Raw genomic sequence first — 17901 nt, forward strand, 5'->3', positions numbered from 1 at the left:
TGTTATTATGAATCTCAGAAGTGAAGCAGGGTACTGCTCTAGGAGTGGTGACTACTTCCCATGTCTCATACAAAGAAAGAAAGATGTGAAATGTGTGGGATTTTTTCCTAGGTGTGCAATACATGTGCGTAAGGATGACACTGAAGTGTGTTTTAAAGAGATGGTTGTAATACCTTGCAATAAAACACAATATGGATGCTTGCACTTACTGTGTTCCTTTCTCTTTTTACCCTTAGATAACTTCAAGTGAAAGTTAAGGACCTTTTGTCCTCATCTGCCATAGACGTGACTGAGACTTTTAGAAGGAGGACCACTTGAGCAACAAGGAAAAGACCTTCCCAGAGCACAGCAAAGTGACAAAGTGACTCTGAAGAAATGTAAGTGATTTATAACTGAGCTGTGGCTGTGTTTTTACTGTGGATTTATACGCCCTGTGGGAGGAATTCAGTACCCCATCACTGAAACATATTGCTTATAGATGTAAAATATGGTTTAGGAAAAAAAATTGTGGACCATGCAGAAAATACATACCCTTTTGATGTCAGTGTGATGGTAAGCTATACTACAATTTTTTTTTCCAAATGGCAATTGTTAATGGGGTTGAAGTGCTGTAAGGATCAAAAACCTAATTTTCTACCATTTTCTACTCATCTAGATTTTGGTCAACTAAAATACGTAGAAACTAAGTAGCTGTATCTCAGTCATTCTAGATTCTGCTTACCCTCAGGAGAGGGGCAGGCATCTCCAGAGGCCAATCCATCTCATCCTGAAAGCAGTGCCTAAGGAATGCAGTATTACTTGCTGAGTACCTTGTGTTCACTGCTTAGCTTTAGCCCAAATGTTCAATGAATACTTTAACCTGGCACGTCTCTGTAGGATGCAGTGCCAGCTTCTTTTCTCCTCCCCACATTGTCATTCTCCCTCACTCAGCATGTGTAGCTGTTTGTAAATTTGGAGAATGGATCAGACTGAAAATAGCCAATTATTTGTTTGGTTTTGTTTTTAGTTGGGTTTATCCCAGCCTTCTCCCGCATGGCTGTCCAGGGGCTGTCACTGGTACAAAGGGTGGTAAGAGTGGGAATTAGCAGCCAAAAGTGTGCAGGAGCGCATGATAGCAGCTGTGCTAGTTTCTGCTGCTTAAATTCCTTGGTGAGCAATAGTCTTAGACCTTATAGATATTTTTAGTGCTTTGCCATTTATAAGAGTTAAAAAAGTATGTGAGGCACCCTTACTTACTATCTAATGGGGAACTACTGTTTTGTTGTGCATTTCATACTGTGATAGTGCTGTCTTTTGTGTCCTTTGTAAATTAAAATTCTGGTTTCCAAAACCAGCAAATGGTCATAAGTGGCTAGCAAGTAAGCAAGTGTCATGTCATGATTTATAGTGCAGGCATGATGCTGTATAATTCATACATGCATACATAATTTCTGAATTCTGAAGACGGTAGCCTGATTTTGTGTAGCACCAAACATGACATGTGGGTTGGGTGATATCCAGTGGTTAGTGGTTGGACTAATTTAGGCTCAAGATCCTTGTCTCCTGAACAGTGAAATGCTAAGTAACATTTCATTCTCACAGTAAATACCAGATGGGAGGGTGTAAAGAAGACAGAGCTAGACTTCTCTCATTGACACCTGGTGACAGGATGACAGGCAGTGGGTACAAACTGCATACAGATTCTTAAATGTTTCCATTGAAAAATAGTCTAAAAAACTTCCTTATCTTGAGGATGGTCAAACACTGGAGAGGCTTGCCCGAAGAGGTTGTAGATTCCACATCCATGGAGATACTCAAAACCCAAAAGGACAATCAGCCTGCTGCATCTGATCCTGCTTGATCAGGGGTTTAGATTCAATGAACTTCTGAGGTCTCATCTAATCTCAGCTATTCTATGATTTTGGGGGTATTTATAGGTAAGCAAAATCAGAAATATTCTGCTATTTTATGACAATATTTTTTAATTTTTTTCTATTTTGAAATATTTAGTTATTCAGTTTAGTATTTTACTTAAGTTTTGGCAAAAAATGAGACATGGCAGAATTTGCAAGCTTTCTAAAATGTGTTAAATTATATTTAAAGATTTGTGGCTGTAACTATGAAAATCACATTGAAGCCTGTGAAATTATCTTTTAGCTTTGAATTAGCGCCAGGTTTCACGTGTTGTGAGCAGTCACATGATGAGGATTTTAGATGTTTAAGAATAGCATCTTTTTCACTTGATCCATGGCAAGAATAATACATTTTTAGTATCATTTTTTGCTTGGGAAAAAAAAAAAAAAGGAAAACATAACTAGGAGCAAACTCTTGCAGGTGAGCTGCATTAATCCACAATAGAAATAGCTGTCTTCCTGAAGTTTTTTAGAGATCAATGAGACCTATAAAGTGACCTAAGAATTTCATTATAAGCTCTGTTTTCAGTTACTTGCAAATGGCCATTCTGGGACAGTCCATACTTAAAGAGAATGCCAGTGTAATCTTTAACAGCTGGGCAAATGTACAGGGAGGCTTCACAGGTACCCTTCTATCTTCCATGAATGTGTGATTGAGGGGCTTCCTTATGTTTTGAAATACTTAGGAGCAAGGAACTCTCCTCTTCAAATTTCAGCTTTCTTGAATTTTAACTTTGATTAATTTGGCAGACTTGTTCTGCCCACAGTTTTGCTGTAGCCTGAGTGTCTTTGCAAAAGTTTCTGTAAGATGGGTGTCTCATTCCTGAAAATGGGAAAAAAAAAACAGTCAAAAAAAAGGTCTATGACCTTTTCTTTGCTTTTGAGCAAGGACTTGGAATTTGAAAGGGAAGCTTTAATGGGTTATAAGATGTGTCTTTTGCCATGCTTCTGAATGTCTGTCCTTATTGCACTGAATTATAAGCTTTTGAAAATTGCTGCTTACTCATACACAGAAGAGGCATATTACTTTGTCAGCATATTCTCAAAATAGTGCTTGTATATTCTTAATCTTCTAGAAATGACTGAGTCTGTCCTGGCTTGGAGATCAAACGCTGTATGACATTTCAAATTTACAGATCCCCTGCTATTTTCACAAAAGGGACTTGTTTTTTTTTAATTTTTCTGGGACAGTGTATTTTGATTCTTGCACTTGATGGTAATTCTGGTTTTCTGTATTTTTATGCTTACTTTTCCCAAATGCTATTTGAGAAGGATGTCAAGAATGGGATTAATTTCCCATGGTGCTAGCCATCTAAACCTATAGGTGGTATAAATCTGAGCTGGTCACCATAGGCTTCTTTAGTCAGTGAAGAGAGATGGAGACTTCCAGGGGAGGATTCCCATAGCCTCTTTCTATTTCTGTCTTTAGATAAGACAATTCCTTCTTTAGAGATGCCTGTTTCTTGTCACTTGCAATAAAAGCAACCTAAGGTGACTGGCACAAATTTAGACTTTTAACTTTCCTATTAAATATTAAGACAGATACATTCCTTCTCATGTGACATAATTTGAGACTTAAGAGGCAGAAATGTTGTCACTGACATTTGCAAAAACATCCTGCTTTCACACTGGTAAACAAAATTATTTAAATTTTTTTTTCTTTATGGTTAAGATGATATATACAAGCTTATTAAAAGAACATTCTCTTATCTTTTAAATATTGCGTGTAACCATTAAAACAATGAACTTCAAATGCCATTTTCATATTAACTATGAAGTATCAATAAATTTTGGGTGTTTTCTGATGTTTGGGTTCTAGGTTAAGAAATGCGAATGTTTTAAGTTTATGTCATTACTTAATTTCTAGTAAAGTAATAAAAGTGATGTATCATGAGATTCTGGCATTGTTGCGTTTTAGTTTGCAACAGAAGATTGAAAAAAATCTGGGGCTAATATAACAGACAAAAATGCACTTTTAGTTAATTTAAGAGCAAGAATTTAGGTGGCTTTCCAATTTGAAACAATTTGCTCTACTATCAACTAAATTTGTTAATGTGTTCTATTAAATGAGATTGTGATGAAATGCTATTTTCCATTTGTATTGAAGTATTTTAGATTTCCTTAGTAATCTAAACTGTTGTCTATACTTGAATAATGGCAACTACATTGGCTAACCCAGGATAACATAACACCTTCTTCAGACCCACTTCTCCTGGGTAAGGGCTGTATGTGGGGAGCACTTTCTTGCCAAGGAATGGTTGAATGTGTCTAAAAGGCATTAGAAGTAATCTATGCTGGCTCTATTTGCTTTTTAGCTAAAATGTGGCCATACGGCATAGAAATTGTGGCGTAATTTATTATCAGATGTCTTTTTATGACTAAATGCCATGTATTTGATTTATTACCTGGAAGGGCTAGACTTACCTAGACTTATTTCATACACATTTATAACATCACTGTGATGAGACTATGGGCAACAGTTTAATATGCTTCAGAGATGGAATCAGTTATTCTTGTCCTGTTGTTCAGAAATGCGCAGGACTGCTCATGGTAAGCACTGTTTCTGTACTTCCACTCATGGTTGAGTGACTAACCCTTATTGGGGTGTATACATTTTTCTTTTATGTATAATTTTGCTTTGAATATTACATTTTGTATTAGAGGTATATATTTCATTTTGTTTCCATCCTTTCACTGTTACTTAAAGTGGTACGTTTAGTTCAGTATTGCGTAGTAGCAGCATGCATGTATTATAGCTTAAAACTACAGCAAATACTGATTCCTGGAATCTACATTTGGCTGAGAAAGCACTTTTTTTAAAGAGCTTTTTTTTTTAAAAGAGTGTTGCAAATTGGCCTAAAGAAAGTGCTTAGAGAATGGAGACAACCTCATGTTAGTAATTTGTAGTTACTTTCTCTTTCTCTGTCTGCTCCTTCTAATATTTGCACAAATAACATTCACCAATGTTTGTATCACAGTATCACTAAGTTATGTGTTCTAAACAAGAACAAAATATTTCCCTTAGAAACACTGTTACATCAGTACTTGCTGGCCAAGAGTCTCACTGGTAAATACACAAAGCTTCACCAAAGCTGGCAAGCTGTCTCTTTGTAGTTGAAACAAGTTTTATAGGCTTTATTTTTTTTCAAGCCAATAAGATTGTCTGACTTTATTTGGATGGTGTTTGTATTATTCCCATTCTTCTGCAACTTCAAGAATTTTTAGTTTTGAGGGGAATTTTGTGCTTTATCACAAAAAATCCAAAAGACCCTAGTTCTGAGAAAATGAGAAGTGCAGTTCAGCCAAGGTGCCACTAAACAGCGGATGTTTGAGTACTGAAGAACTGTGCCTATTTTTATTTAACTGTACATTTTATGACACTTTGTCCTGACCCTATTTGAGGGTTAAACTGAGGAGATCCAACAGTCTGAGAATATCTGGGTTCAGTGAATGAATCTGAGTATAGAACCCCGAGGAGTATCTGTTCAAGAAACACATTAATGACTGCATCAAAGTTAACAGAACAAGTATTTTCCACAGCATAGGCATCTAAGTCAGCAGGGGCTTTTTAATAACAGGAAATTTCACATGGGCTCAATCCCATTTCATGCAGAAAGTGAATCAAGTTCCTTTCACACTGTTATTCTGACTCAAAATTTAAAAGCAACCTGAAGTTTCAAATAGGGAAGAGATGTTTTGACTGTTGCAGACATTTTTAGAAAGTATAAATATGTGTTGATAGTTGTTCTAAAACTACCTATGTGCTATGCATCTTGTCTCAAGTTGCAGACATTCAAGAGAGAAAAGGAAACTTTTTGCCAGAGTATATTAATTTCTTCAGCCTATATAAGGCCTCTTTTCTCTAGAAGATTTTGGATTACATTCCAAATTGGAATTTAATTTGAATTGTTTGAGACCATCAATTGATTGGGCCTTATGCCCAATTTGTCAATTCATTCATTCAATGTCAATTTCATTCATTTTCTACTTGGTAAATTGATTGGGCCTTATGCCATTCTGTCAATTTCATTCATTTTCTACTTGGTGAGAGGTAGAGTCTTATTAATTTGGTTTGAGAGATCTTTCCTGTGGTATAAGTGAGTGAAAGCTGGGTGATAAGCTAAATAAGGATGCCAGCTAAGCAGATGCCTTTTGCTAAAATGACATTTTTATGGAGTCTGGTGTCCTGCATGCAGTTACAGTTCCCTGGCATTGAGCTGTTCAGGAACTGGAAATGGTGTGAAACACACAGTTTTAATGGAAGAGAATATTCTTCATAGAAGATGAGTAGATGTTTATAAAGAATTACTGTCTATTGGCCAACAGCTGCGTTGTTACACTTCAGAGGTAGAGGCATTTGGATGGTAATGAAGGGATTCTTGTATACAGCTAACAAAGCATGGGGAGATACTTTGGGGCATAAGTCATAACACGTAATAATATTAATAATACACTGCATCTGAGGATTTCACAGAGCTTTACAGAGGACATCAATGAATTAATATGATCTTAGCCCCTTGGGCGGGGGGAGAGCTAGGGTGGGTGGGTTGAATGCAGAAATACCATCTCATTTTCATGGTAAGTTGGTTACTGTACCTTTGCTGCACACAGGTAATTCAGGAAGTATCAGTATTTTCCACTTGGAGCTCATAAGGCATAGAGAAACAGATTGACTTGGTCTGGGCAAACAATTAACTCCAGCATAAGCATTCCAACACCAAAATCGTCCCAAACAGCCTGGCTGTTTGCAGTGATAGTTGGCTCAGGCTGCTGGATATCTGCTGTTGTACAGCTTGAAGTGCTATGTAATATTACAGAAGATAACACTGTGCAAACAGTGCAGTTGGAACCTGGCCATTTAGTGTAACAATTTCACAAGTTCTGATATGCTGATACATGTGTATGTCAGAAAAGCAACATATTTTTATACATTAAAACCATTGGTAGGAGATACATTAGACAAAAACAACTTTTCAAGGGCAAGACACAAACACTATAGTTGAAAAGTATAAGAGCAGAAACCATCTGCTGTGTAGTATGTTTTGATGAAAACACACATGATGGAAACCAAAGCTAATTAAACAGTTATTCCACAATGAAATTTAGGGTTTTTAAAATAATCGTATTTAAAAAATATTTTTGGAGAGACAATTGTAAAAGACACTTTGGGTTTTGCCCCTTCAGCACTGCTAACTGTTTATGGCTGCCTTTGGTACATCGTTCCTAAGGACCATTTATTCACCTCTTGTCCCTCCTATTGAAGGAGATATCAATAGTACCTTAAAAGCGTTCTTTAATATTTTTCCATTTTAAACCTCATATTTTGAGTTAGTGAAATATAAAATTGCTTCTGTCCTTTATCTGTTGCCACAAATGAAAACATGTAGGTTCTCAACTGACACAATTTTGGCGAAAATCATATTTTTAAATAGAAATCAAGTACGGGTTATGCTAATAGAACCTCATTTGTAATTTAAACCGAAGCTGTTAACATTCAATAATGGAGCCATACATCAAGGAGTTTTCTGCAAAAACAGAAAAATACTAATTCTTCATCCTCAGATCTGCAAATCCAGATGATGGGATTTCAGCCCTTCATCTTTTACTGACAGGCGGCAGCATCAGTGGAATAAAACTAAAATTTGATCCCCTTTCTCTCCACCTCCTTCCCCTAATTTTACTCTGACAGAGAAAGAATCTGAGTTTTAGCTGGTATCTTAGCCCATGGGAAAAAATGGTCTGTCATCAGGTCTTTTATGGAGAAAGAGCTCTTCAGTGGAGCAGTTAAATGGTATTTTGATTCTCAGGGTGCATCTTATACCTGTATTTTTGCAAGATATGATAAATGGTTTCTGAGACATTATTGAGAGCAGAATCAAGGTCATCAACCTTCCCCCAAGAGGTCAATATCTCTCAGTTTTTGTTTCTGATGAAAGTGTTAAACATGGGGGAGATGGGGTCCAGATGGACTATCTGAAACTGTGCACTCATATGAGCAATCCCCAGCCATATGTTAGTACAGGATGTACTTCTAATTTTTCACCTGCAAAAATCAGTGACTGATCAAATTTTTCTAGATAAATTTTAATTGATTTTGCAATAATTTGATGCATGCATGTTGAAGTTTATCATTCTAAATCCCTTAACATGCATACATTACTGTAAAGTCCTCTACAGTTCATGATGAAACAGAAGCCTTTGGGTATTTTGAAGTTGAGACCTCCTGTGTCTTTGGAGAAATTCATTTTGAAGCCCTACAGCTAAATCACAAAGCTCTTCATTGTCTGCAAATGAGCTGCTCCTGTTCTTGAGTTGGCTTATGAAGCTGACTTCCTGCATATGGCTGAAAATACTTGTCTAAAGAAAGAAAATATATAAATCTGCCACTGCAAAAGAAATTAGCCATGGAAAACAAAAGTAATGTGGTCTTATGCCTAGAACAAGAATGATTGCCATCTTAGTATTAATTGGCTTCTGCAGCATCTCTTGGTATTTTAGTGCAAATCAGGACTGCACTTGAAAAGTATCATAGAGTAGCCTCCATTGAACCTTCCTGATGATGAAGCTAAACAAGGGCAAGTGTTTGAGGAAAGGTCCAAACCTATGCAGTAGTACAAAGTAAAATCTCTTGAAGCAAATGCCACATGTGTGTAATGTGTTCAGCTCCAGCTGTTCTATTGTGCAAGGCCATTTTTGTTGTATTTCTTAATGCTGATGTTTTCTTAGTTATAAAAGACCATGGGGTTCCTTGTCATAAATAAGTCTGTAAAAACGCCACCCTTTCATGTCTCTGAGTAATGTAATATTTCCACTGTTTGCTAAGATAGTAGGTAACAGTCTGTAATTGTAGGGGTCTCTTCTGTAATTAAAATGTTTTCTTATAATCGCATGTACTTCTATGACCAGTGGGATATTTTCATTTTGTGTGTTTAAAACTGTGCTGAAGGAAAAACTGTTTTCACCTAGTCTGTTTCCATTGAAACTATCATTTAAAGAAGGTGATCTCACCTTCTTTATTCAAATCTCTAAGGGAGACTTTGAACAGATATCTTAAACAGGAGAACTAGATGACCAGTGGAGGGCTGTAATTTTCAACTCCTGTTTCTATGGTTATATGATAAAAAAAAAAAAACAGTGGTGAAGTTATACCTTGTTCATCAATAGTTAGGAGAAAAAATGGAAGTTAATACTGAAGCCAAACTTGATAATCTTCTCATTGTAATCTTCTATAGTTTTCTGTATTGTAATAAGTTGTGTGTGGATTTCCATGTGACTGTAGGTCTTCATTGGGCATTTAAACATGATTTATGAGCTCTTGGCTATCAAAGTCTTTGCTTTTGGCCCATCAGCCAATATTCTGTTTCTATGGCATTATGTGCTGAGAGAACGACTTACCCGTTCCTGTGCTCTTCAAACTTAGCCAGTAGTTACTTGGTAGCGCACTGTGAATTACTGAGATGATGCTTCTGAAGTGCCACAGGTGCCAAAACTAAAAATCCAATTACTATGTTACTATGTTTATCAAAAGCCAGCATATGTTTCCATTGTAGCCTACTGTTTAACAATTTAAACTTCCACTCATTTTAGCATTATTTTTTAAATGATTGTGCATATGTAAACAGCTGAAAATTTTCTGCCTTTTTCATGCTCATGGATGGAACTGGAAAGCATGGGATGTAAGGAAATAGGCTGTTTGTAAATATATGTTAAAAGATACCAAGGAAAAGGAGAAAAAGAAGATTTGGTAACAATTTAGGGAAACCAGTTTGAGATCAGCTGGATGACAGGAAGGCATTAGTTATGAAATACCCATTAATTCTCAGTAGACTTACACCCATAGGATGGGGTGTTCAATATTTAATACCAGCTGATTTCATTGATAAGATGATCAAGGTAAAAATTAAATTTAAAAAAATGGTAAAGTGGACTTTGTAGTGTTTTGCACAATATTGTAGCTGCTCACCAAGCTCAGCATAAACACGGACTCTTCAAAATTCTTAAGTCATTGCCTTATAGAGCTGTAGGGGCAGTCCTAAACAGATTTTCAAGATGTTGAAATGTCAGCATAACAGTAAATTTGTTAATCTTGAGATGCATATTTCAAATACTTTACTCATTGATGGATACAGCACTTTTATTGTCATGGCTTATGATTAGTATGAAAATAATTTTAAAATATTTGCAGATTCAGTAACCTTGCTTGCCATGCAGAAGTCTGGCAAATGTGTTTTCAAGCGTGGTCTGAAGACAGATATCTCTATTTGCTTCCCATGGATAAACAACATGACTGATCTACTATTTACTCCTTTTCATGTGAAATTAAAAATTTAAATAATCAAGTAGTTACAATTTTTATCAATTAATTTAGAACAATTGTAACACTAAGTTTCACTTAATGTTCTGTGCACTCATATAACCAAAAGTAAAATCTTTAAAGTGGAACACAGATGATTCCTTTCCTAGGTTATAGGAAACACTGAAAGCCTGAACTGAAAATTCTGAAAAGAAAAGGATTTTTGCCTCTCATGCTTGTGTGTGTGAGGTCGCTTTACCCTGAAATGTTTTTCTGCTCATTCCAGACCTTTCTTAAAGAGTTTATGGAGGAGAGAAAGAGAGTGAGTTCACCAAACATTTGTTAAAAAGATGAATCAGGTTAGAAAATGAATGGGGAAGTGGCACCATTCTGAAGAATTAAAGTCCTGAAGTAGTGTGTGGTTGTAACATATTGGCTGAGTACTTCTTAAATGTGGCTTGCATTTAAGAATAGAGCATTCTGGCTCTATTCTTAGGGCTTATGCTGGGTTCCCACACAGAGATCATGTTTGTTGCTGTTGTTGAAGTTGTCAATTTTTTGCAATTTCTTGCAATTTCTTGATTGCTATCCTATGCTAATGGGGAAATATTATCAACCTAGTTTGAGTCACTGACAGGCATCATGTGATATGATATATAAACAAGATACTGCAAAGGCTTTGGTGGCTGTCTTGTGTTTCTATTACTTCTCTTTCTGTGAAGTTGAAGCTGGCCAGCTTTAGAACCAAGGGGATCTTTTCCATTACTTGCATTGACTTCCCCAGTGTTGTCAGGGTGCTTTATATCTTTCATGCATAGGCCTTCCATCTGATGGAAGCATTGTGTCAACGGAGGCATGTGAATAGTAACTTGAGTAGTTACATGATTTGTGGACAAAACCAGGCAGAATTCTGCCTGAAGAAACAAATATTTCTAAAAATTAGACACAACGTTGGTTTAAAGGTTGTGTCCTTTGAAAGGATTTGAAGTAGTTTAGGTGCTTACGTTGCTCAGGGGACTTTGAGTACTGTGAGGTTTTAAGGAAGGCTAAGTATTCCAGGAAGTTTAAGAGCTTATGGCATCGTAAATATTTAAGATGATTTAAAAGGTTATGTCCTCTTTAGTATTTGAGTTGGATTAAGTGCTTATATTGCCTTAAGGACTTTTTCCCTTTTTTTCCCTAAAAGGAACCTGGGAAATTAAATGCAAAAAACCTCCTGTAGATGCAATATTTGGGCTTTTTTGCATTTTTGTTTTCATTTGAGAAATGCAAAATTCTAGGTTTCAATAGCAACATTAACTTGACCACACTACATATGCATCAAAGATGGACAGACTAATGGAGAGTTTCTAGGAAACCTCTGGATATGAAATCCAGAAGCTATAGTTTTTAATACCTTCACAGAAATACGCTTGTTTAGTATGATCTGTTAAAGATCAAATAGACAATCAGGATAGAATCAGATTACGGAAATACAAAGAAGCAATTTCACCTTAGAAGGTAAAGAGCATCTGTAATTCAATATGCAAGAAAATAGGAAGCCATTTAGTTTCACTTTGTGCTTTTGCTGATATTTTACTTCAGTGAAAACAAATAACAAATATTACAAGTCTAGGTGTCAGTGGCTTCTTTTTTAAAGAAAAATTATCAATTTATGTATTTATTCTTGTCTTCTGAGATGCCTTGACTAAATTCTTCACTAGTGTATTTGCTTAACATATTTTAAAAATTTTCTATTGTACAGTCCTGAGAAGTATATTTTCTACTAATTTTTATTTTATTAGCCAAATACATACACTTCTCATTGCATTAAAAGCAAATAGTCACATTTCATTCAATGTATTCTATGCTGCCTCAATTAAATGGGCATCAGTCCATTGTCCAGACATTCTTCTCATGGGCCTCTAATACACCAGTGATTTTGCTTGGCTATTTCAGCACAATTACAGTAGCTCTATCCACTCTTGCAGGCTGTCCTGGCACAGTGTGCAGCACCAGCCCTCTGGGCCATCTCTGGCAGCTTTGGTGGGAACATGTAAGACACCACCTGGAGTACTGCATCCAGCTCTAGGGTCCTGAACATAAGAGAGATGTGGGCCTGTCCAGAAGAGAGCCACAAAAATGACCTGAGGAATGGAACACCTCTGCTGTGAGGAAAGGCTGAGGGAGCTGGGGTTGTTCAGTCTGGAGAAGGAAGGTTCTGGAGAGGCCTCACTGTGGCCTTTCCATTCTTAAATGGGGCCTGCAATACAGATGGGAACAGAGATTTTACCAGGAACTATAGTGTCTACTACCCTCACCCTAAGGTGAGGGTAACCTGAAGCCCTCATGTCTGGGCATGCTTTCATGGAGGTTGCATTCAGCCACATGGGTGGGATGAGTGAGATGTCCTTATGTTCCAAGAAAATTCACAGGTAATATCCCAGCAAGTTAAAATATCCTGTTAGTTATGCCAGGAGTACTGAAATATTGGTGGTAGTGCTGGCTCACTCTGTCCTAGCAGTTATGACCAAGAATCCCCAAGAGCTGGTAGTACAACGTGTTTCAAAGGGTGGGGTGGTCAGAACTGAGCAGCTGACACCTTTCAGGCTGTGTCTGTGGCTCTCCTTTGTGTCTCACTTAAAGCAGAGCTGAAAAGACAAAGACAGGGAGAGAATGGGATATATTTCAAAACATAGGTCTAAGCACAGGGCATGGAACGAGCTAGTGTTGCTCTGTGATGCCACGCAGTCAAGTGATTATGTGTTCTAAATGGGTGTAATTGTGAGTTCCCCTAGCTCAGAACTAACTCACAGTTCCTAAAAGCTTCTCAAAATGGTTAAAATATATTTTCATGTGTGTACATCTTTAAATGTACTTCCTATTACTTTTAGTGTATCTCGTGGAGGAAAGACTGGTGTTTTTCTGTCTTTCTGAAACTTAGCATCCTCTGAAAATTTTAAAAGTACAGTTTCTGTATGAATGACATTTCGCCATCCAAGTTATAAAAGAAAACACACCAGACCAGGATGGACCCCCACTGAGCCCCATTCATAGTATCTGTCCTTTATTCCCAGTCTCTATATCAAATTTTTGGACACATTTTGTATTAGCCTTAAAATAGTTTAATTTAGGCTTTGTTTCCTTTGCTTCTTTTTATGAGTCATCCCCTTCTTTTTATGTGTCATCCACTGCTTTGTTCCCGTTAAAAAAGTATTTTTTTCTACTGATGGAGAAATTTAATTGGCTTGCCAAATTTTGGTCATGACAAAACTATATTGACAGGTATTTATTTTCTTGTTGTAAAAAAAAAAGATAAGTCTTGTTGGTCTTGGTTTTCTTAAAACTATTTCCAAAACTGAAATTAATTGAAAAATTTATCATTTCTTACCTCCTCTTTGTTCAGCTTTTTATGACAGGGGCTGTTTTTCTCCCTTTTGGTTTTTCTGGAGCTCCATCAATTCTCTAGAGTTCTGAAAAGTTGCTAATGCCAGTGAGGGAGTTTCATTTATTTGTCTTAGAGTCCCTCGCACTGTAGTTAAATGTCTTACCTATTGAGGTAATGCAGCTGTTCATGATAATAAGGGACAAAGACATTAGGCACTGGTTTGATTTAAGAATAAATTTCAAAAATAAAGATAACTTAAAACTCTTAAAATTTCACTGATTTGTCTTTGAGTAGACATAGATGACAGATAAGTAAAATTTGAGTGCAGTCAGGCATTGGAAATACTGGAGTTTGGCGTTCTTCTGCTGGCTTCACAGCACAGGCCAACATTGTGTTTTTACCTAACATAAGTAAGCTTGGTTAGGCTGAACTGATCTGACAGCATCTAACTTATTGCAGGGTCTTGTCATCTGGTTTCCCTGTTTTACCGTTAATTTCTTGTCCCATTTGTCGCTAGTTTTAGTGATCAGATTCTATCTGTCCCTTATATTAAAGGCTAAGCAAAATATATGTCTGATTCTTCTGCAGATAGCCTGATCAGCTCTTTCTTGAATTTTCCTATTACTGTTAAGGAATGTAAAAAATGCCTTTTTGTTACTAATTTTTTTTTTTTTTTAGTTACATTTCACTTTCTGTTTTTTGCCCTCTTAACTTTATCCCTGTACTGTCATGTTTTTCTCTCTCACCTACTTGTGTTCATGGACCTCTACTTTCCTGAAGTTGCAGGCCCTTGAGGAGCTTATGATGTAGCCTTTTTCCACGTTGACTTAGTTTGCTCCTGTGCTGTAAATGTTACTTCTTGATGGAACTGTGATCTCTCTTGAACTCTTTCTTCTTCCCTCCAAGTTACCTTTTACAGGATCCTGGCCACCAATGCATTTATCCAAGTCCTTTTCTGTAATCGTCATTGACTTTATTCTCCTAGCCTCTCTTTTTCTTCCCGTCCTTAGAAATGGGAATTCTCTCAAGTTGTGGTTTCTTTCAACCAAGGTGCCCTCAATTCTCACATTTCCAGTGAATTGAAAGTTGAAGTATAATCTAAAACATTTTTTGCTTTGAGTGTTTTCCTCAGTTACTGTACTAAGAATGGTTGCTCACACATATTTGGATAGCCTGTATCTTGCTGTCTCCTTTCCAAAAAGATGACCAGATAGTTAAGGTTTGCTGTTATTGCTAAGTTCTGCTGATACTTGCTTGCACTACTTGGTCACAACCCCCCCTATAATTTTTTATTATTTTTTTCCTGACAGGAGAAAACTCAGTATGCTATTCAACAGATAAAGGACTGTGCTAGATGTACAAGCAACCAAATGTCAGCAAATATGTGAATTTATCTTTTTTTACTGCAATGGTAAACAGACTGAATTTCAGCTGATGTTTCTTCTGGCCACATCTAAAAGAAAAATCCTTTTTGAAAATTAGAGATGGTGCCAGAAACGATTATGAAAGTAATTTAAGAGCTTGAAAATTGCCTTGCAGTGAAATATTTAACATCGGTCTGTTTACCTTATCAAAAAGATGTTTGAGAAATTACTTAATTATAGCATACCTTCACAGAGAGAAAATATCTGGTGCTCTAGAGAGCTCTTTAATCTAGTACAAAAAAAGAAAGTGTGTCATGAAACAATTGTTTTAGCTGAAACAGAATTTATTCTTCAATCAGCTGTAAGTGTTTGGATTCAATAATAAGGTAACTGTCTGAAATTTTATGCTCTATGATATTGTAGGAAGTCAGACTTGATGATCTAATGGTCCTTTTTGACCTTAAACTCTCTCTTAATTTATGAATCATCTGAACTTCAGCAACTCTGCAAAACACATGGCCCTCTTCTTGACAACCTTGACAGCCCACAGAAGAGAAATACACTTGGACTGGGAGGGGCTTGTAGGATAAGATAAAAACAAAGCGAGGGAGAGGGGGTAATTCCTTTTGAAATAACTATGGTTTGTTATCAGGGGATCTGAAGGCATTTTCTAAATTTGTGACTGGTTTTTACTTTCTTATTCTAGGTGGAGGGCCCCTTCCAGAAATAGTTACTCTTGGTAGTTCATATATTCTTTGATTTTATTGTTAATTGCCCTCTAGATGAGATATGTTGCTCATTTGGCCGGCTTCTAGTGGACTTTGCTGGCTTTTTCATTTGGGAAAAATTCAGAAAGATGATACAAGACTTGATATCTGGAATGCAGAGACCATTAGTGAATTCTTTTATCATAGGTCGTAGTAAAAGTTTGGAGTTCTCTTTTTCTGGTTATTGTCTTTTACAATATTAACTCCCTGCAATCAGAGCTATAGCCACTGCCCTTTAGCCAGTGCAGTACCAAAGTTATGGGCAACCCATTGTGTTAATTTTATTTACTTGCAGGAGCAGACACTCCAACAGAGCATTCCACCTGGAATTTGAAGAAAGAAAATATTAAGAGATCATAGACACTTGTAAAACAAATGTTCTAAATGAAAAACCATCAAAACCATAACACCAGCATCCCCCACCCAAGGATTAACATTTTGGCTTTGAAATGTACCTTAGGCTAAGTTTGGCATTAAACTCCTCAACCCAAGGCAGATTTCTTTCTCAGATTTCTTTTAATCAGGCATGTTTTAGGAAGTGCAGAAGGTAAACAGCATTACCCTGGTGCTTCCACGCAGATTGGTAAGTTTGAAATTTTTGTGTCAAGAGAGGAATGACTGGTATTAGGCAAATTTCTATTGAGTTTGGGGAAACAGTCATGAGGAACAGATTGTCTCATGTTTGCTTCTCACATACCTTTCTGATTCTTCCCTCATAAGCAATTTATGAAAGCACCTCTAGGTGTAAACAATTTCTACCATTGTGGTATTTAGAGTGATGTCAGCAATGAGATGCATTTAAGAAATCTAGAAACAATCTTGTTACATCCTGAAAATGAGACATCACTGATGTTATGCAAATCACTGCTTAAGTGCTTTTCTTCACAACAAATAATTTCATTGTGCCTATTTTAAGATTATTTTCAACAAGCCCTTCTACTGATTTTGCTCTTGAAAATCCTGACATTTGCTTGCCTTATTGGTAGAAGAATAGTAGGACTTTGAGATGTTCAACTTCATTTGTTTGAGAAAAGCTTAAAAATATCAAAGGTAATGATATTTTTTAGTTTTTATTTTTTAACAGATGTTAGAAATTCCTATCAAAATAGTATGTTTTTCATAGAATCATAGAACAGTTCTGAGCTGGAAGGGATCCACCAGAAATACTGAAACCCAGCTCCTGGCTCTGCACAGGACATCCCCAAGAGTCACACCATGTCCAACAGCATTGTCCAAACACTTTTTGAATTCTGTCAGGCTTGGTGCTTTGACCACTTCCCTGGGCATCCTGTTTCAGTGCTCAAGGACCTTTGGGTGAAGGATCTAATTCCAGGTATCTAATCTAAATACCCCTTGACACAGCTTCATGATGTTTTATTTCTTTTGTAGTGCTTGTAAGCAGTTGCTGTGATGCCAGATTTTTTTTTTTTTTTTAGCTTTACTTGGTAACTTTTTAGAAAGAACAACTGTGTGTCTCACATCAAGTGCCTAGCTCTTTTGCGTCCCTCTGGACAGTCTTCTCACTCAGGCTGCAATGAATGTACTTTATGTTTTTTTTTGCTTTTTACATGGAATGCTTTTAAAACCCCATGAACATACTTACTATTGTGCTTTTTCCTGTCCTGATGGAAAGATCAACAAAGAGAAACAGTGCCATCGCCCTCTCTAATTCAAAATTAATTGCAGTTTCTCCATTACTAGTTTTGCTTGCATTGGCTTGGTGTTTACCATGCTCTCAAAGGCCACATCATTCTTAATGCAATTATGTTCATCACTGGCAGTTCTGTGGGCTCCTCTTTAGTGTTTGCATAGGTTGTGTTAATACTGAATCTTGACCAAGATTCATTACCACAAAGATAACTTTAAGAAAACCCACCAAACTTAATGTTTTATTTTTTAAATAGCAGACATGTCTGTGTTTGATGCAAACACATGAATAGCATCCAGGAGATGGCAAGGTTCCAATTTGACATATTCTGCGATTTTGAGGTGTTCAGTAGGGTGTTACCAGTACTGAAGCAGTACTCTTGGCCTCTCTTCTAGTTCTGAAATGAAAATAATGTGTCACAGTTTTGGGCAACCCTTCTATGGCATCTGTAGAGCTCGGTGGCACCATGTCACACAGCACAGCACTGAACCAAGCCATGGGTTACAGCACAGCATGCTCTGCTGCTGAGGGGGATCTTGCCATTGCAGAGTGAGCGTCTCTCCTGTCACC

General features: G+C 36.8%; 1 protein-coding gene across 1 annotated transcript in view; it reads left to right on the forward strand.

The window, feature by feature from the left end:
• The first annotated feature begins 236 nt into the window (after positions 1-236).
• The window catches only part of FOXP2 (forkhead box P2), a 349338-nt gene continuing 331673 nt past the window's right edge, over positions 237-17901 (forward strand). Inside the window, 1 exon segment of the mRNA XM_005420925.2 lies at positions 237-377. The gene's annotated coding sequence lies outside the window, so the exon portion shown is untranslated.

Source organism: Geospiza fortis, unplaced genomic scaffold, assembly GCF_000277835.1.
Source record: "Geospiza fortis unplaced genomic scaffold, GeoFor_1.0 scaffold195, whole genome shotgun sequence".
In the NCBI taxonomy this organism is placed as follows: Eukaryota; Metazoa; Chordata; class Aves; order Passeriformes; family Thraupidae; genus Geospiza; species Geospiza fortis.